The sequence below is a fragment of the Fukomys damarensis genome, unplaced genomic scaffold (assembly GCF_012274545.1).
Source record: "Fukomys damarensis isolate Sample0158 unplaced genomic scaffold, DMR_v1.0_HiC HiC_scaffold_6, whole genome shotgun sequence".
Lineage (NCBI taxonomy): Eukaryota > Metazoa > Chordata > Mammalia > Rodentia > Bathyergidae > Fukomys > Fukomys damarensis.
In genome coordinates, this window is record NW_022900918.1 from 17,214,478 (window position 1) to 17,235,971 (window position 21,494).

The window sequence follows — 21,494 nt, forward strand, 5'->3', positions numbered from 1 at the left end:
AGCTACACCCTGAGCCCTCATGCAAAGATGGCTCAACATACATAAATCAATAAATGTAATACACTATATTAACAGAGTCAAAAAAACACAAGATCATCTTAATAGATGCAGAAAAAGTATTTGACAAAATTCAACATCCATTCATGTTAAAAACCTTAAAGAAAATTGAAATAGATGGTCTTTATCTCAAACTGGTAAAGGCTGTTTATGAAAAACCAATAGCCAATATCATTCTAAATGGTCAAAACCTGAAAACCTTCATGCTAAAATCAGGAACAAGACAAGGATTCCACTATGACCTCTCCTGTTAAATATAGTTCTAGAAACATTAGCTACAGCAATTAGACAGTAGAAAGAAATAAAAGTAATAAAGGTAAGAAAGGAAGAACTTAAACTGTCACTATTTGCTGATGATATGATACTGTACATAGAAGACCCCCCAAAAAAACTCTGGCAAAAGACTTCTAGACTTAACTGAATGATTCAGTAGAGTAGCTGGATATAAAGTCAACCCTCAAAAATCAACAGCCTTCTTGCACACAAATAACAGACTCACTGAGAGAAAATTAAGAAAATAATTCCTTTCACAATAAAGTTAAAAAAAAAAAAGAAATGTCTAGGAATCAAACTAATGAAGGAGATAAAATAATTCTACACTGGAAATTACAGAATTCTGAAAAAAGAGATCGAAGAGGACATAAGAAGATGGAAAGAAATCTCTTGCTCCTGGTTAGGAAGAATCAACATAGTGAAAATAGCCATATTTCCAAAACTACTATACAGATTCAGTGCAATCCCTACTGAAATCCCAACAGTATATTTTACAGAACTTGAGAAAACAATTCAAAAATTCATTTGGAATCAGAAGAGAACTAGAATAGCAAAAATCATTCTAGGCAACAGAGAAATGGCAGTGGGTATCACAATTGCCAACTTGAAACTATACTACAAAGCCACTGTGATAAAAACAGCATGGTACTGGCAAAGAAACAGACCAAGGATCAATGGGATATATTAGAAGATGCAGAAACAACACCAGACACACTCAGCTACCTCATCCTTGACAAAGGAGCCAACCATCTTCACTGGAAGAAAGATAGCCTCTTTCATAAATGATACTGGAAAAACTGGCTTTTAACTTGCCAAAGTTTAAAACTAGATCCCCTACCTTTCACCATGCATACACTAAAATCCAAGTGGATGAAAGATCTAAATATCAAAACAGAAACACTAAAGTTACTGGAAAGTAAATTAGGTAAAACTCTGAAGACATTAGCATAGGAGAAGGCTTTATGAACTAATACTCAGTAGCACGGGAACTAACAGAAAGAATCAGCAACTGGGATCTCATCTTATTAAAAAGCTTCTGCACTGCAAAAGAAACCATCAACAGAACTAAGAGACAAACTACAATGTGGGAAAAAATTTTTACCGGTACTCGTGAGACAAAGGTCTACTATCTAGAATATATAAAGAAATAAAAAAAAAAATCAGACCCTCCAAATACAAAGACCCAATTCAAAAGTGTGCATCTGAAATGAATAGACATTTCCCAGACAAAGAAGTAAAAGCAGAAATAGCTCAGTGGTCCCTCTGCCTGGCTAACAAATGCAAGGTCTCCAGTTCAATTCCCAGTACTGAAAAAAAAAATCTCAATGAAAAGCAGCAAATAAAAATATGAAAAAATGTTCAATATCATTGAGAAATGTAGATTAAACAACGCTGAGATTCCACCTTACCCCAGAAGGAATGGCTGCTATCAAGAAATCAACAAATAATAAATGCTGATAGGGCTGTGGGGAGAAAGGAACCCTTCTCCATTTTGGTGGGAGTGAAGACTGATGCAACCACTGTGGAACAAGGATTAGAGGTTCCATTTGACCCAACTATCCCTCTGCTGGGTATCTTTCCAAAAGAATTAAGTACTTCAGTGATATATGTGCACCCCATGTTTATAGTGGCACAGTTTATAATAGCTAAAATTTGGAAACAACCCAAATGCCCATCAAGTGGATCCTGGATAAAGATGTGTTTTTTTCCTATAAAATGGAGTACTATTCAGCCATAAAGAATGAGAAACTAGAGTCATTTATAGCTAAATGGATGAACATTGAGGCTTAAATTAAATAAACAGGACACACTTGAGTAAATACTGAATCGTTTCTCCGGTGTGAAAAATGCAAAGTGTAAATAAAGTTCAAATGGTATTATTGAGAGTGTGAAATAGAAAGAAAATGGCTAAAGGATAAGTGGGAAAGGGAGGGGAGAGGAAATAAGAGAAAAGAAAAACTGAAAAAGTGAAAACAAAGTCTTTGTAAATTGGGAAAGGTGAAGGAGGTGAAAGGAGGGCAGGGTGTGGATAGGGTTTGCTTTTAATGTACCAATAAACAATGGGGAAAAGTATATATATATATATTTGTCAGTGTATAATAGGAAGAAAATGTTTAAAGAGGAAGTGGGAGGGGTAGGGGAAAGGTAAAAAGTTAAAAGAAAAATATGTGAAAAGCAAAAACATGGAAATAATGTCTTTGTAAACAGGGAAGGGTATAAGTGGTAAAGGGAGGGCTGGGAATGGGGAAAAATAAGAACCAAGATAAATCACATAAGGGTACAAGATCTCAGTGATGAGTGTAAGTGTATTGTATATGTTAAATGTACCAATAAGCTTAAAAAAGATAAAAAGATGTGTTATTGTACATGTACCACAGTGGAAGTAATCATGATGTACTGCATACATATACCAATAAAAATAAAATACAAAAATATTAATTAATTGGCTTTTGGTTGGAGTACCATACTGCACTTGCAAGTTTTTATGCTCTTAAAGTAGCCTAGGTATAAATGTATCACTGTGCTTAGTGTCTGTCACTGTAATTCTTCCTTTAAGTCGTCTTAACTACTAGTCACCCCTTCTGTATTTCCTTTTTTTTCCTATGAGACACAGCAACCTCTGGCATTCCAAATAGTTCACATTGTTTGGTTGCATATCTCTCTTCATTTGAATGGCAAGGACTTCTGACAGGAAGAGTGACTGCTGTGTTCATAGATTGTTATATTATAGAAGTTAGAATGATACCTGCTGTAAAATAGTCCCTTGCCACATATTTGTTAAATAAAAGAATTCTTGTAGTCTTTTTGTTACTTTTATGAATTCCTGTGCGTGTATTCCACATATTTTTCATATTGATCATTGAATCCCTCTTCAATACTTTCTTTCATTGGTGAATTCATTCTTTCATGTGAATTTCCATATTTCCATGCCCTTTCTCTAGCGGATTTTTTCCTCAATCTCATGAACATTTTACAGCTTTTTCATTATTTATGTCATTAAAATAAATGTTAAAATGAGACTTAGGAGAAAGTAAATCAATTCTTCTGATAAGCTTCCAGTAAGATTTTTTATATCTATGAGCCCAAAAGCTTCGCCTACTGCAGAAGTGTAGGCTGAAGTCCAGAGAGCATTAGTTCCTCCTTGAAATGTTGACAGTTGAACTTAACACAACAGCTACTCTTTCTCACTAAGAACTAACATCTTTTTTGAAGTATTGGTATATCTTGTTCATGACATGTTTTTTATTTGCTGCTAATCCTTTAAGACTAGTTATTTTCAGTTTAAATATATGACAAAATAAAATCATGGAACTCATTGTACACTATAAAACAGAGTAGACATATCAAAGTAAATTTTTATAAATGCTCATAAATATTAAAAATTTGTGTTTAACTAGTGATAATTTTAAATGGCATCATTCAATGTTGTAGAATGAAGCCTTGACTTAATTCATTCAAAATTTAAATTTAAATAACTAGTATCAAATCAGATTGGCTTCATTGCAAGTAACTTCAGAGTTAGCCATATAAGAGTCAGAAGGATTATACCCAACCATTAATAAGGATTTTTTTCTCCTGGAACACAGAAAGAGAAATAGTGCAGAATTAGGCAAATTTATATGCATGCCCAGAGGTAACTGATATTCAGAGATGTGAGCATGGCAGACAGAGAGTTCCGATTTGTTTCTATGCCAATTTCTTGCTATATTTTTCATTGAAGCTAGAACTGCATTGCTGAAGATTCCATTATGGCCAATGAAATGATGAATGGAATTTAATTCTCTTTTGTGAGATTTAAGAGGAAAGAGAAAGGACATGGTAAAACCTTTATTGATCTAACTACAAATCCAGTGTGTCTAACTAGGACATTGCTCATTCAGAAGAAACCCCAAAAGCATTCCAGCCTTAATGTGGCTGAAACAGCAAAATCAATTCTATACACAACACCTCTGCTTAGTAAATGGTCAAAGGAAAAAATAAAGCCTGCATAAATTAACAAATGATTTTCACAATAAATGCTATGTAGCTTATGCCTCATTTCCCTTGTATGAAAAAGTGACTTTTTTCTTACCAAGTGAAAATACTATATTATTAAGTCAGTGTTTCTCCTATAATTATTATTTTAATATCTCAATTAAATTATGCCCTTGACCTAGCTTTTCTTTTCAAAGACATTGCACATTTTTACTTTCTATTAATCCCATTTCCCTACTTTTTTAGTATAAATAATTATTGTACATATTTAAGATCAAGTTTTCATATTTATTGGCTGACATGTTGCATACTTGATAACTTTTTTTGAAAGTATTGAAATGGTCCTGTATTAGTCATTCTGGAAAGAAAGGATTTAAAAATGACCCAAACCAAGATATTATGAAAGACATATGACAATAAATATATATTTCTTAATAAATTCCTTGGACAGTGGATCAGAATTATTGATTGTCTTATTTCTGCCACTAAAAAAGGCTGGATTGAGATACTTGCAGTATAAATTGTTTCTATTATATATCTCCTTGTTATCCATGTTTTGATAAGATCTTGATTTAGTAATTATCCATCAATATAAGCCCTTGTAAATATCTTTATCTAATAATCACCTATTCATTTGAAGTACTTATTGAAATTGTCACCTTACCTTATTTATGTTTTCATAGCAGTTCTCTAATACTCTTTACAGGATTTATTTTTAGAGAATGGGGTAGTCAAAAGAAATCATAACTTGTTTTTTGTGCTTACAGTGTAGTATGTGCAACATGATAAGTGTTTCTGGTTTCAGCACAAGGTAACTGATTCCATTAAATAGTTGTAAAATTATGAATTTGCCTTTTGGAAGGAAAATTGTGGTTTTGTGGTTGTGGATATCTTATTGTTTTCAATAAATGAAGACTATTATACTAGATTTTGAAATGTCATATCAAAAGCATCACAGTAACTAATGGAATTGAGATACAGACATATTTTATTTTCTTATTTGCACACAAAAGATAAGACAAATAGATTATCCTGTGAGCTACTTAGTCTAGCTCTGTTTCTCAAACAATCAAGATAATTTGCATCAGGGCTATTGTAATGTCCATTATGTCACCATCACTACAACTGAGAGAAGTATTATAATGTATCTTTTTAGTTTATTGAAGATTCTGTCCTAATAAATTGTCTGCATAGTGTAATTTTGCCTTAATTTTTCAGAGAATATGAAATGCATAGATAAATTAATTTTAAGAGTCATGTTTTAAAATAAGTAAACACTCATTCTCCATTTCATATTTCATGACACAGTTATGAGTTCATATACGCCTTCCATGCACGGTGTCTTTTCTTTCTTTTTTGCATTTACCCTTGCTTTTATTTGAAATATTCATCCACATACTCTCTTAGGTTGTTATTTCTTTGTCCAAATACTATCTTAGTTGGAAATACTAACACTCTATGCTAGAGGCTGGAGTAAATTCTCTGATAACAGAGTACTGCCATCTTTTCATGCAACAGATCATATTTAAACGATCAGCTAGTGTTTCCATTTCATCCATCAGTTCATAAAAGACTGACCATTTTGAACAGTGTTGAACACCTCTGGTTATCACAAGACTTATCCATAACAGACCTTCAGGAATTTTTGTTTTATTTTAAAATAATGTGAATGCATAACGCTGTACAAAATAAATGCTCAGTTTAATGACATATTAAATTAGACATCTGTGATCATCACTTAGGTTAACAAATTAGAACGATGATAGACACTCCAAAAGTCCTCTCACTTGCCTCATTCTTGCCCCACTCTCCCAAATTACCCTTGACAACAGTCAGTGTTTACCTCATAGTGGACCACATAGGCATTTATCTTCACATTCAATAATTCACTGTCATTCATTTACTTTTAATTAGGTTTGTCTCTTTTGGCCTACCTGTTCACTATTCACTCATTTCCTTTCAATATATTTGATGAAATATCCAGTATGTTTGATCTAGAGAATTTTCCTTGTTCTGCCTGTTGCTGATTTCATCTCCATGGATCATTTAACAAGTACTTTTTTTTTTTGCAGCTTTAATTGAGTTTATTGGTACATTTTAGGGATACAGTACAGTTACATTCATTGTTGGGGTCTTGTACCTCTACATGACAGGTCTTGGTTCTCATTTTTTCCCCTTGTCCCTGCCCTCCCTTCACCCCCTCCTCCCCTCCCCATCTACAAACACTTTATTTTCATTTTTTCATTCTCTCACATTTTTTTCTTTTTCCTTTTTACTCTTCCCCTACCCATCCCACCTTCCCTACACCTTTAGCTCCTTTCTTCCCATTTCTAAATGTCAGTAATCTTATTCGAATCTTATGCATTGTTGCAGATTATTCACACCAGGGAAACTATTCGGTATTTACATATGTGTGACTTATTTATTTCACTTAGGAGTATATCTTCAATATGTATCCATTTTCCTATGAATGAATCTATTTTCTTGTTCTTTATGGCTGAGTAATATTCCAAGTACTTTTTTCCCCTATTTCCTGCAAATTGCATCTGGACCCAGAGGCGTGATTCCTCTGGCAGGCTTCTAAAGAATGGTGTTTGTTCATCAGGGGAACATAATTTATGATTTACAGACTTTAAATTTTTATGTGCATAATCAGTGATCCGTCATGCCTTATAATTGGTTTCACCAGTGTCTCTGAGTCTGTCAATAGTCTAGACTACAGCTGTTCATAAAGGTAATTATGTGACATCGTAACAAATGTTGACTTTGAAATGCTTGTGCCCTCATTCTCTATGGATATGAACCCTGATGACTTTAGGTCTAGTGATGTTAGCAGCTTTTGTTAATGAGGAGGGGACTGTCCTCTGTTCCTGTGGGCTATGTGTAGGTGACAGTGGAGATTATGGTACCAGCTACCCTAATCCAGAGCCATACAACATACAGGGGATGTTTGCCAGATGCCTTGAGATGAAAGTGGTAGCACAGGAGTTAGGAGTGCTGGAAACCAGGGTTCTGGAACTACATGACCTGGATGTGAAAGTAGGGACAAGCATGACAGATTCTGTAGTCTATGGCAGACGACATCAATCTTTTTGGCACCAGACACCATCTTGATGGAAACAGTTTTTCCATGGAGTGGGATGTGGGGGAAGGCTTCGGGATGATTCAAGCACATAACATTCATTGTGCAGTTTATTTCTATTATTATAATAAATAATTTAAAATTATGCAATTCACCATAGGATAGAATCAGTGATAGCCCTGAACTTTTTTCTGCAACTGGACAAACCCAATTAGGATGTTGGGAAACAGTGCCATCCAAAGACTGTTGCTTCTGTCTAGTCTACTCTGCAATCTCCTTTTCACCCTCTCTGTCACTGCAAAATTTCCTGCTTCACAAACATAGGATGTTAGAAATGGAAGTCTTTTTATTGCTTTTTTCATATTAAAATATTCTGTCTTGATTCTAATCCAGAGCATGTGGAGACTTAAAGTTGTCTCAAACATACTTTTTGGTCCACCGTCACTTGTGATTTCTTTCTTTTCTTTTTTCTTTTTCTTTTCTCTTTTTTGATACCAGGGATCAAATTCAGGATCTTGCATTTGCAAGGCAGGTGGCAGAACCACTGAGTTAAATCCCTGGCCCTACTTAGGATTTCAATCAGTTGATTCTCTAGCATCAAATCTATTCACTTGGATAATTCATGATAAGTTATAAATCCATTTCCTCCCAGTTTTGAGGTCTTTTGTGTTTGGGCAGTAATGATCAAACTCTTTTGTAAGTTGAGATAAGTGATCACAGTTCAGCTGTGTGAAAGAAGGTCCTGGCTTAGCCTGTTTGAAAAATCTGTGTTAATGTTTAAAACATGGCAAAGATCTTGATATTTACTCAACACTCCTATAATTCCAGTCTGACTTTTAATGTAGTCACTTTACCTAGTGACTTGAACATAGTATTTGTTCTCCAATGAAGTGACAAACTGAGTTCATTGATGAATATGTCACACAGGTCTGACCTATTCTGAACCTATTACAATAGTTTATACAATATAGCTTTGCTTAGGAACTATTTGACTTCCATCTTGTAAATACTACTTCCTCTGGATAATAGAATGCCAATGTACACATTCATACTTGTGAATTACAATTTTATAATAATAGACATTTTACTTCACATGATTATTTAGTATACCATTGTTAGTCTTTTATAATAGGCATTTTTACTTTACACAATTATTTAGTGTACCATTGTTAGTCTTTTATGCTCCATCAGGCACTTTTGACTATGTCAGTTTACCTTTCAAGTGGTAACCAAAACGTTTTGAACACCATTGGCTTTGCCAAGGGCCTGAATGAATGAGCAACGTTCAGTGAAAACAGTCTATTGCAGAAATTATTTATTGAGAAGAGATCCAAGATTAGATGGTAATTGAGTCAAAAGTCACACTCAAATCTAGTGTGTGTTGCCTGTAGAATTCAAAGAGCTCCACCAAAACTCCTCAAGTTTGAGAGTACAAGATGCAACAGCTTCAGTTACTTTTACTGCAGTTCAGTTGCTATGACTTGAAATTCACCATTTTAACCCTATTAAAGGTATAATTTAGGGGCATCTGGTGCATTAACATAGTTCATCTATCTCTAAGATCTCCACTTCCAGAACATTTTCATCCTCAAAATCAAACCTTTCACCAGTTAAACTATTAGTTCCATTTTGCCTTCCCTCTAGTGCCTGACAGACACTAACCTGCCTTAAATCTCAAGGATTTGCTTCTTATGATTCATACAAAAGTATGCAATATGCAGCCAATTGTGTCTGGCTTCTATTGCTTAGCATATTATTCCAAAGTTAACCCATCTTTTAGAATATAGAAAACTTTCATTGCTTTTTAAGGCTCAATAATATTTCATTACATGGATCTACCATAAATTTTATTCTTCATTCATCAGTTAGTGGATGTTTTAATTGTTTCCATCTTTTAACTACTATGAATAGTGCTATGGACATTCATATAAAATTTTTGTTTGTAAAACTGTTTATTTATACCTAGAGGTAGAATTATTGGGTTAGAAGATAGTTCTACATTTGAACTTTTGAGGAAATGCCAAACTATTTATTGCCTCAGCTATACATTTTAGAACCCAACCAGTATTGTATGAAGGCTCCAACTTTTGCAACATTTGTTTTATCAGGATTTTCTGTCTTTTTTTTTTTTTTTTAGGTTTTCGCATTGGGTATAAAGTATTCAATTATAATTTTGGTTTGTATTTTCCTAGTGATTAATGATGTTGAACATGTTTTTTGTGTTTGTAGACTTTGTTTATATGCTTTGGAGAAATGTCCACTCTAGACCTGTGCTCATTTTTATTGTGATCAAGAAAAACAGAAAACATGAGTGTGTACTCTCTGAAAAATATTAAGTGCACAACAGTATTGCATTGTTAAATATAAGCACAATTTTATAACAAATCTGTAGACTTTTTAAAAAGTTAATTTTATTGGTACATTTAAGGTATACAATACAATGATATTCATCATTGGAAATTTGCACCTTTGCATAATCCATCTTGGTTCTCATTTTTTCCCCTTGTCCCCACCTTCCTTCACCCCCTCTTCCCCTCCCCACCTACAAAGACTTTAATTCCATTTTTACGTTTTCTCATATTTTTTTCCCTTTTGATAATCTCTTTCTATGTGCAATTACTCACACAAGGAATATTTTTCTCTTTAGCATAGGTTGATTATAAATTATCTGCCCAGTTTATTTAATAATTTTTCACACATTGATCTGGTTTACTGTTACCTCTTCTTTGTAGAAATAATGCTATTTTTGAAGTCATTATGTTCACATTTCCCCATTTTATATTGTGTGTGCATGAGTCAAAAATACATCTTAAAAGTTTTTAAATTAAAAATTTTTCTTTCTCATTTTTTACTTTTTAATTTTTTTACTCTGGGTTGGATGAATGATACTTAATAATGGACACGGACAACACCTGACTGGGCATCAGTACTCTGCTCAGTGTGGGCCCCATGACTCAATGCACATCATTATAGGACTTCTCTGAAGACATGAGGTGACTGGGCAGTCCTTAGGTTTCCACCTCTGGTACAGCCACTTTTGAATGTCCTAGGGAAAACCAGGAATCTTCCAACAGAGAAATATCCTGCATCACCCAGAGGTCCTGCTTCTCAAATTTGATGTTACGACTGGATGGGATTGGATGGTATTTTGAATACAGGAATGAGAATGTTTCAAACATTGTTGACTATAAGGATATATCATGGCTATCAGTTATATTCCAATGTTCCTCCCTTGGAGTGTGCATTAGGATGTTTCATTTTCCATATGACTGGAAATAATGCGTGCCTTTTAGGAGTCACTGCGTTATTCATTACAATCCCGTTCCCCTGCCATAATGACTGTGAAAACAGACTTTGAAGTGGAGCGTTTACTGGTCTGTATTTCTAAATAATATGCACAAAACACTTGGTATAAGCAAGAAATAAACTTTTGTGATGATAAGCCTATGAGGGTTAATTGAGTTTTTCCTTTAATCAAACCAAGTTATATTGCCACTTTTGCTACCTAAGGGTAAAATCTAGCCTCTAAGGCATACGTTGAAATAAAGCCATCAGATATAGAGAATATATAGTTAAGGAATTGGTAGTAAGTATTGAATCTATTAAATAACAGAATCAACACATACTATTAGCCAAAATCACAGCAAACATAGAGAAAATATGTTTGAAATCTTGACAATTTAAAAACAAGAATATAATTAGTTTGAGGTAAAAGTACATCAACTGTTAATTATAGTAACAGACAGTGAAACATTTATATATACATTAAAATATGTAGCTAAAAATGAGAGGCTTTGTAATATTCAAACTGATTTCTCTTACAGTAAAGGAAATTCATCTAAGTTTAGAAATTTCCTTGCTTTTGTTGTATTTTTTTTCCTCATTGAGTTTATTGGTACATTCTATGTATACAGTACAGTTACATTCATCATTGCGATCTTGTACCTTTACATGACAGGTCTTGGTTCTCATTTTTTCCCCATCCCCCTGCCCTCCCTCTTTGCTTTTAATTTAGTTACTCTTCTGTTAATTTTAAATAACTAAAGCTAAAAATTTAATTTAATCTTCACTATAATACCACATACACTATATTCCAGAGCTTTATAAAATCATAATGAACTATTCCATCATCTTTATTCCCTTCTATATATATCTGCTGTCAATTTATCCTTCTAGTTCATGTCCTACTTACATATAGTAGGATGCAACTATGTTTGAAATGGTATTCATAGTGCAGTAATTCTAGTAACTTATAGGTAGAAGGACTTGCAGTGATATTTCCCTATATGTGTTGTACTTTTCTCGTTGAATGCCTTCTATCATTCTTTTCCACAAAAATAAATTTGAAAATTACAAACAAAAGATTAATTTGTTGACTTCAAGTGCTTTATGTAAGTAATGCAAAATCCAAGCCGCCTGCCAGGGCTGTGGAGCAGCTTGGTGGTAGAATGCTCTACAAGTTTATACAAGGCCCCAGGTTTGATCCTTTGCACTTAAAAAAAAAAATCAACATTCTGGTCATGTTTAACTTCACATCAAGATTCTTCCCTATATAATTTTAATATACTGCAAAAAGATTCTGAGAAGTAATGTGATCTGTTGGCTAGGGCACAGGTTTAGTGTTTCAGTTATTTGATAAAGTATGTGGAAATCATCTGAGAAGAGGAGTTTGGGATAGGAATAGACACACATATTTCTTTGAAGCTACATTGTAACTCAGTCCTTAAAACTCTTCTCTAAGGCTTCAAGTTCTGTGCACTTCACACCTAATTTTTCAGTGAATGCATCCATATTTGAATCATTGGATTTGGCAAATCAAATTATTACTAGTCTGCTGATTAAATGTCTGTACACATCTGCTAATATAATGCTATTATTATTTTAGGCTTAGCTCATGTATAACTAACTTTTATTAAAATTAGGCAGGAATTATATAAAATCTTTTGGAAGAGATCAGTGTTTAACCCAGACTGTTTCTTCATTAAAAAGTGACACAAAAAATAATATGAAATATAACGAAGTTGAAATTAAAGTACATTTTAGAAATGATGGTCTCCAATAATGTTTCCAAGTGACTGTACTGTTTGTTTTGTTTTTGTTTTGTTTTTGTTTTTTTGAGACAGGGTCTCACTACGTAGTTGACACTAAACTGGAACTCACTATCTTGCCCAGGTTGGTCTCGAACTCACAGTGATCCTCCTGCCTCAGCCTCCCGAGTGCTGGGATTACAGGAATGCACCACTGTCCCCAGCTATGTGCTGTTTTTTGATGATCTTTTGGTTGAGATTGAATTCAGACACACATTGATGAGATTGTGACATTTGTTTAGTTAGTATAACTCAGCCTATTCCCAGGATAATTTTAATGCTTTAAGTGCATTTTTTAAGCTTATGTATCCACTAGGATTCTTTGTGATGTTAGACTATTCTTGAGGTCACAAAATGGCAAGTGTGGCTTTTATCTTAAAATCAAAGTTTGACTTCCAAATTGTTTCTGATATACTAAGATCATTCATTAAAATAAAGAATATTGATTGAACTAAAAAAGATATGGTAAAGTTCTATGAGAATCTTTTCATCATTTGCTTGTATATTATTGTTACAATGAAAAACAGTCTTACTGTACAACTACTCTAAATAGCTAAGTCACATAAATATTAATACATGAGGGAGTGAGCCCTCAGGATGTCAGAAAAAAACAAAACAAATAAACAAAAAAACAAAGACAGGCAAATCTGAAGACAGCCAGACTTTATGATGGAAACACAGTAGCCAGGCCTGCAAGATAAACAGCAATATAATGTTATGGTCTAAACAGCACTTCCTGGTCCACTGGGCCCAGGATAGGCATCAGGTGTATATAGGTGGGCAATCAGAATTTCTGTGCCCATACTTCCCACCTTTCTGCCAAAATGCCTTTGTTCTTTACAGATACCCTCCCTGAGTGACTAGTTTTCCTGTCAGATCAATATTAACTAAGTGGCTACACTTGCAGTCCTGTGGGTTGATTGTAAGTCCATCCACAACCACATAGTAGCCATGTTGTGATTTTGCCATATAAATTACCCCTGACAAATGGCTTCGCTGGCCACCCAGTTGGAACCCGTCCTGGAAATCCAGGAGTTATTCTTTGCCTTAGTCCTGACAAAACTTTCCTACCTTCCTCCTTTGGTTTGTAACTTGTTGTGAGACCATGGGCTCATTTGACATCTAGCAGATTGAGACATATTTTTCATATATCACACTAGCCTCTCTGCTGTCTTATTACTATGAACTGAAGATTTAAGTATTTTAAAAATTATTTACTCTTGTAGCAAATGTTATTTGAATGTTTCCTTTTTACATGCAGTATTATTTAGATTTCAAAAACAATGTGGTCTCTCCTTTGAAAGCATTTACCATTAGCAATTTTCCACATAAATAACACAAGCGCACTTTGATGTAAGATTCCATACCATTCCATGTGTTATTCACAAAGCATATTCTCTCTTTTTTATGTAATTGTTTTAAAAGTACCTTGGTAAGCATCTATGTTTACTGCTGGGTTCTAAATTCCAGGTGGATGGACAGAATGTTCCTTTTTTAGTGGCTGTATTTGATCCCTAAAGCCAAACGGAATGATTAGCCCACAGGTGCCAAGCTGTTCAGTTAGGTTGTGGGACTTATTGCTGGAGATGCTACTAGCTAAGAGAAAATCATTAAATATGTGTAAATTACAGTGTGGAATTTGTGCTAGTTGGGAAAAATGTTTCAGATTTAGATTTAGAATTTGTAAAGAGAGAAGGGTAGAGGAGAAAATAAGAGGAAATTCAAGTATTTTGAGATAATTAAGGAAGAACATACAAGAAACAGTGAATTACCTAGGTGTACATATATATACACTCTAATTAGGTCTCATGATGTGGGTGTGAGATGAAAGAAGCAAGATGTTTAAAAAACACTTGAATCAGATCATTAGTACCTAATGGGCAGGACTAGAGAGTTTTGAGTTTTTATTCAAGGAAAGGTAGTGAAATTTTGGGTAGAGCTGTTTAATTTTGGCTAAGTGGCTTAAGTAAGTTACATTTCAATTGTAAGTCTATCTTCCCAATTTTTAATACACGTTTAAGGGCAGCAAATATATATTCAATCTTTTTAATCACAGTAGCTTGTATAGTCCTTAGCACATTTTCTATGTTACATATATATTTTGATTAAATGATTATTTGAGTGAAACTATTTTAAAAGGTGTGAAGCGATTTTTGCTTATTTACATAGATAAGATACAGTAATTACATAGATAAAAAGAGAAAAATGTAATGATTCATGGATAGACAAATGTGTACCCATGAATACACTACTAAGACACAACACCTCATCACACACACATACAGAGGTATATGAACACACATATTCATTCAAGTCCACACTTGTACAAATGAAATACAAAATACACATACACAAAGTCTCAGGCATCTACACAAATACACACACACACATGCACGATGTACATATATATATATACACGTATATTTATGGCAAACAATAGATGAAACACTAGCATCACAGTATGAAAAAACACAAAGCATATAGAATTATCTAGGGTGATAATTTCAGAAGTACACACAAATAACAGATGGAAGAGATTTGAAGGAATAAATTAAAAGATAAACAGTTTAATCTCCATGAAGATGGGGGGAGATCCACCCTAAGTGGATTATCACAGGGTAGGCAGATTTCCCAAACTCATATTGTGCACTGCCAAATACATACTTACCCCACACATATAATCTGTGCTAACATCTGAGTCTGAGGACGGGTATTCCATATTTTCCAAATGTTAAAATGTCTTATTTTTCCTTTATAAAATTCAAATGTTTGTTTTAAGATAATGGAAAAATAGATAAAAATAGAGAAAAGATAAATTCTATCACCAGAATCCAAAATTAAGCAATACTAATGTGCTGGTTTCTCCTTGTAATTTTAAAGTCTGTAGACAAGGTGTTTTATGCCAACTCGTTGGAGTAGCATTTTCTGAGGTAAGTGGCTTAACTAGTTTTGACTCATGGGGGCCTGAAAAGTTCTAATCAGTGATAGTTCAAGGGATTCATTTGATCTAGGAAGCCATCTGTAGTGGTATCAGGAAGGATATTGAGAATGAAGAAACTGAAAGGATTTACCAAGTGTGAGAAAATCAATGTCCAAAACACATTATTGTTAATTTGAAAATAGATGTATACCACCAATTCCATAGTAATATATAAGATATACATATATATGTTATTTATGTATTATTTCATGTACTATGTATTTCATGTATCATAGTTTTCTCACAAAAAAGAATGAAAAGCTATTTCCCCTTCTTTAGGTGGGCTGTGAGTTTGGGAGGGGAGGATACGCAGACTGAAGCAAACACCTGGGGCAAATTGTTAGCATCTGACCTGCTAGGTAGGTAGTGACTATTTCTGGGAATTCTCCTTCATCTTGAGAACATCTTGAAATCCTTCCCAGTCTTGAAAAATATTTTACTGGCTACACAATTGTGGGTTAAGAGTTCATTACTTTCAGTTCTTAGAAAATGTATCAGTTCATTTTCACTTCTGCAGGTTCTAATAATGAACTGCCTCAGTGGTTTCTAGTAACATTACATATTTTATTTTTCCATTGTAGGTAAGGTATCATTTCTCTCTTACTACTTTTAAGAGTTTTCTTTCTTTCCTTGCAGGCAGTTCAGTAAGTGTTGTTCTGGTGAAGTTTCTTTTGGTTTATTCTATTGTGGTTCATTCCTCTAACTAAATACATAGGTTTCTTTATTTTGCCAAATTTTTAAATATTTGCTGTTTTTCTTTGAGTAATCTTTCAGCCCCTTTGTTATTCTCTTTTGGAATTTCAGCAGCTCAAACACTAGTTTGTACTAAATCTCATTGGATTTATTTTATTTTAATTTAGTTTATTTTCTGTTATTCATACTTGCTAATTTCTATTTTCTATCTTCAATGTAACTAATCCATTTATCTTCCCTCTAAGTTTTATAGTTGAGCCTCTCTTCCAGTTATTTCCAGTCATATTTTTCTGTTCTAAATTTTTCATCTGATCATTTTTGTATATTCTATTTTATTACTGAGACTCTGTTTCTTTGGTGAATTTTTTTTATAATTGGTACATTTTAGGTATACAATACAGCTACATTCATAGTTGGGATATTGTACCTTACATCTTGGTTCTTATTTTTTCCCTATTCCCCTGACTTCCCTTCACCCGCTTCCATCCTTCCCTATTTACAAAGACTTCATTTCCATTTTTTCTTTTCTCTTTTCTTTTCCCTTCTTACTTATATTTTAAAGTTGGTTTTAGTATGTTCTTAATTATGTATTGAAGCAATTTTATAATGGTAACTATAAAATATTTGTGAATTCTAGTGCCTGTATCTTCTCAGTGTCCTCTACTGGTCTTTTTTTTTTTTTTTTCATTTATTTTATGAACTTAGTTCTTGAAATTGATTGAGACTTGGAAATTGCTAATACTATTCCACAAAGCTTTCAGCTGATTTTTTTTGTGTGACACTTTTACAGGGGACAGGGGATGACAGCTTCCTTCTCACTTTCAAGTAAGAAGTTTGATTTTCTTCTAAACCTAATAACACATGGGAGAAAGTTCTTCATTACTGCTGCAGCGGGGGAGTCTTGCCTCCCCATGAGACTCCCACTCATTTCTAGCTGGGAGGAGCAGTGATGCCTCAGTGCTTCGAGGAGGTGGTGAGAGTCCTGACTCCCTGCTTGGCTCCTCCAGATAGCACTCCAGTGAATGGAGGATAGATGCATACCTAGACTTTCCTCTCTGTCTTTGCCAGTGAGGATGGGAATAAAGCCAGTAATGTGCACATGTGTGCATGAGTGTGCATGTGTGCATGTGTGTGTGTGTGTGACATTGGCTTGCATAAAGTACTTACTTACTAAATGTATTTTGGTAGGCTGCCCATCTGTTATGGTTTGGGTCTAACTGATCCCCCAAAGCCTCATGTGGTCATAGGCTTGGTCTAGAGTGTGTGAAATTGGAATTGATTCATGATGCAATTCTAGGCTCAAGGGCACTAGGATTAAGGGTGTGAGTGCTACCCAACCTAAGTAGTCTGAATAAGATAAAAAGGCAGGGAGGTGCTGTTAACTCTCTTGTTATCTTTGCTGCCTTGCGTGTGCCATGATGTTTCTGCTCTGCCATACGTGTTTGTTGTCCCAGCCTTGGAGTTGGCTGATAATGGACTGAAACCTCTAAGAACTGTAAGCCACATAAATACCTTCCCCTTTAATTTTGGGTGTCTGATATTTTGTCTCAGTCATAAGAGAAAAATAACTAACACAGAAGTTTGGTACTGAGAGTGGGGTTATTGGTTTGACATTACTAGGCAATGTAACTCAAATGCCTTTGGAAATGGCTTGTGGAAAGGAGGAAAGTTAGGAAAAATCCAGAGATGTTGGCTATAGAAGTAGCTCTGGAACACCTTAGGTTGTTCTATATGGGAGATTCTGGGCAGAGCTCAGAAGATCAGAAAGCTGGTAGAGACCAGGCTCAGGAGGTTTGGGCTGGGAAGGATGGCATTTGCTGCTGGACTCCAGAAGATGTTTGTTATGACTTGATAGAAAGTTTTTCTGAATTTTGATCAGGTTCAAAGACTTTTCTGGAAGATTCAGAACTACCAGCTGAAAAAATGGGGCTGGAACACCCTAGGCTATTCTGTATGGGAGATTTTGGTCAGAGATGAGAAGACCAGAAAGCTTATAAAACCAGGCTGGGGAGGTTTCTGCTAGGAAGAAGGACTGAACTGGCTGTTGGACTCCAGATGATGTGTGTTATGGCTTGGCAGACCGTTTGTTTGCATTTTGTTCATGTCCAGAGACTCTGCTTGAGGTTGAGATTAAGGGAGGTGGACTAATTAACCTTGCAGAAGACATTTCAAGGCAGTCGAATATTGAGGCAGTGGCATGGCTACTCTTGGGGGCTTTTAGCCAGATCTATGTGGAGAATCAAGAGCAGAGCAGAGAGCCCAGAAGAATTATTTAAAACATTTTGAGTTGGGCAAGAAAAGAAGCCACAATAAAGCTGTGGACTGCAGAGATAGAGACTAGCAGATCTTGATTACTGAGAAGGAACAGGAAAATAGAAAAGATTGAGAGTATCACAGGAAGCAGCAGGACTCCATACTTTGCAGCCTCAGAGTTATAAAGGTGAAAGAATTTGCTTTGAGAAAAAAACCCCAGAGAACCAGATTCCAAAATGGCGATAGCCACACTGTGTTCCAGAGTGGTGGCTGCCTAGAAAATTTGTTTCTCAGGAAAGGGTTCAGAATGCTCAGCAATCCAGGTATTTGACCCCTATATCCAAGAAGTAAGACTGGCTTACTACTGCTCCAGCTGGCAGTATGCCTTGACATCATCCGTGTGGTGCTGATTTTAGGGGCATGCAGAATGCAAGGGTTGTGGGTCAGGAAGGCTTCCACCCATGTTTCAGAAGAAGGCCTGGGGGACCAGACAGAATGCCACTGAGAGGGCAGTGTGTGAAGCCAAAGGTGCATTGGAGACCCCAGAAGTTTGGAGAAGCCAGGAGTGTGGATTGTCTAAGGAAAAGCAGCAAAGAGGGAGCAGAGCCAGCCCAAAAGAGAATCCATGGGAGCTACAACCACCAAAAGTGCCATAAGGGTAGAGCCACGAAAATTCTTTGGAGCTCACAACTTGTCACAGATTTCTGGGGATGCTGGAAATGAAACTGTGGAATTTAATGTTTCCCCTACTGGGTATAGGACTTACTTTGGTGAATTCTGTTTGTACCTTCTGGAATGGTAATGTGTATCATCTTGTGCCAATGAAAGTTGAAAGTGTTTGACTTTCTTTTCAGTTGTACAGGGGCCTGCAGTTAAGAGTTTACCTTGAATATCAGAGGAGACTTTGCACTTGGAGTTTTCAGCAATGCTAAAATTGCTAGGACTTTGGAACTCTTAGAGATGGACTAAATGCCTTTTTGTAAAGGACCGTATATGAGTCTTTGTGGGCCAGGTGTGGAATATGATGGGATGGGAAGGCCATGGTATGTCATCTCAAGACCTCATGTGGTCATAGGTTTGGTCTAGAGTGTGTGAAATTGGAATTGATTCATGATGCAATTCTAGGCTCAAGGGCACTAGGATTAAGGGTGTGAGTGCTACCCAACCTAAGTAGTCTGAATAAGATAAAAGGGCAGGGAAGTACTGTTAACTCTCTTGTTATCTTTGCTGCCTTGTGTGTGCCATGTTGTTTCTGCTCTGCCATGCATGTTTGTTGTCCCTGCCTTGGAGTTGGCTGATTATGGACTGAAACCTCTAAGAACTATAAGCCACATAAATCCCTTCCCCTTAAACTTTGGGTGTCTGGTATTTTGTCTCAGTCATGAGGGAAACGTATCTAACACAACATCTTAATATTTTTATTGGGAACACCATTTTTTTCTGAGATTAAAAAAAAATCTGTATTTTGGGTGGTCAATTTCTTCAACTCCCCATCCAGGGTACATGTGGAGAAAAGATGTCATCATATCATTCCTTAGGTCCCCATGCCTCCAGCTGTTCTGCCTTCTCTCCATTTCTAAGTATCTTTCTATGTTTCTTGTTATATAAAAATGCAAGCAGTCTTAATGTGTACTGTGAGTAACAGAAAAAATTGTGTCCACTGCATTTTTCCAGTCAGTGGACTTTGAGCTAATAGATTAACTGAAAGATTTGAGATGATTTATTAAAAATGAGAAGGTTGAAAAGTCACTAAATAGTAACTTTCCAGTCAATTCAACCTCTATGTAGAGATTGGTAATCATTCATACTCATTTTCACTCAAAATGATAAATATACAGAGTAAAAACATCATAATTAAGACCACAATGATAGTTATCTATCTGATCAGGGTTTCCTTAAAAGGAATTCTTTGAATAGTGTTTCTTAAGGCAATCCTGACAAATAAATCTTCCCTGGATCTGCTGAAAGACAATGTTATAACATGAAGGAGTCTTTCTGGATACCTTTCAATCCTTTATTTATACAGGCAATAATGTGCCTCAACATGTTCTTAGTGTTAAACAGATAATCAGATGTTTTACTCAATGTCTTCTATGTAAGTAATGTTTGCTTTCAAAGTAAATTCTTTGAAATCTGCTCAAGTTAATTTTATTCCTTATATTTCTTTCAAAAGGTAAATGGTTTCAGCCCAAGCATAAAAATGCATATTCTCTGGAGAAAACACAGATGAACAGCCCAAAGGAGGACTGCTTGGCTACATGGATTTCAACATATTTTCTAGCAAAATCATACATACCCAAAAGGAGATTCTGGCAATTTTGGATGGCATGTCGATAGGAGGAATTCCCAGGAGGACTCTGGAATGCTCATGAATTATTGGGTTATAGCAGTAAACATAGTAGGCATACTTTTTCAATAGTCATAACAAAGTATGATCTTTGTAACATATTTTGTGTAATAAGTAATACAAGTGTAATATAAAACAGGTGACTAATATTGCTTCACTATTTCAGTATACCATATGTGATAAGTAGAGCCAAATTGTAATTATTTCCATGAAAGTAGAGATAATTTCCAGTACTTTAAAACTATATGACCTGTATTGTGAACTTTGAGGCTTTACATGTGATGTGTATTGTGACCATATTTCTAGTTTACAATATAAATTCAATTATGAAAAAATAAATTAGTATTCAAACATTCTGGAAAAGAGTCACTATCTTTTTTGTAGGAAGAAACTAGTCATCCAAGAAAGTATTTCCAAGAAATGTATTCTGCCAAGTTAGCTAAACATTTGTATTTTTTGACTCAGGTTTGAGACTCTGAGGCTCATGAACCCACATCCTCAGTGCTCCTTAAAATGCTATTCATAATCATGTTTTATGCCCCTTTCTGAAACTTCCCATTGGAAAATGCAGCTTGTGAAGATCAGATGAGAACACATACCTGACTAACCAGATAATCTAAAGTATTTGTTCTGATATTGGATTGGCAATGTCAATTTTTTTTTTACTACAGGGAAAATTTAAATAATTAAATGGAGTAGCTGAGACATAATTAAGTCATAAATACATGATAGAATATTAATAGTCCC

At 35.0% G+C, this 21,494-nt stretch overlaps 1 long non-coding RNA gene across 1 annotated transcript in view; it reads left to right on the plus strand.

The window, feature by feature from the left end:
- The window catches only part of LOC104861057, a 62,424-nt gene extending 41,491 nt beyond the window's left edge, over positions 1–20,933 (plus strand). The window contains exon 4 of the long non-coding RNA XR_779896.1: positions 20,574–20,933. This is a non-coding gene — a long non-coding RNA (uncharacterized LOC104861057). The remainder of the gene's footprint in view (positions 1–20,573) is intronic.
- Positions 20,934–21,494: the final 561 nt, after the last annotated feature.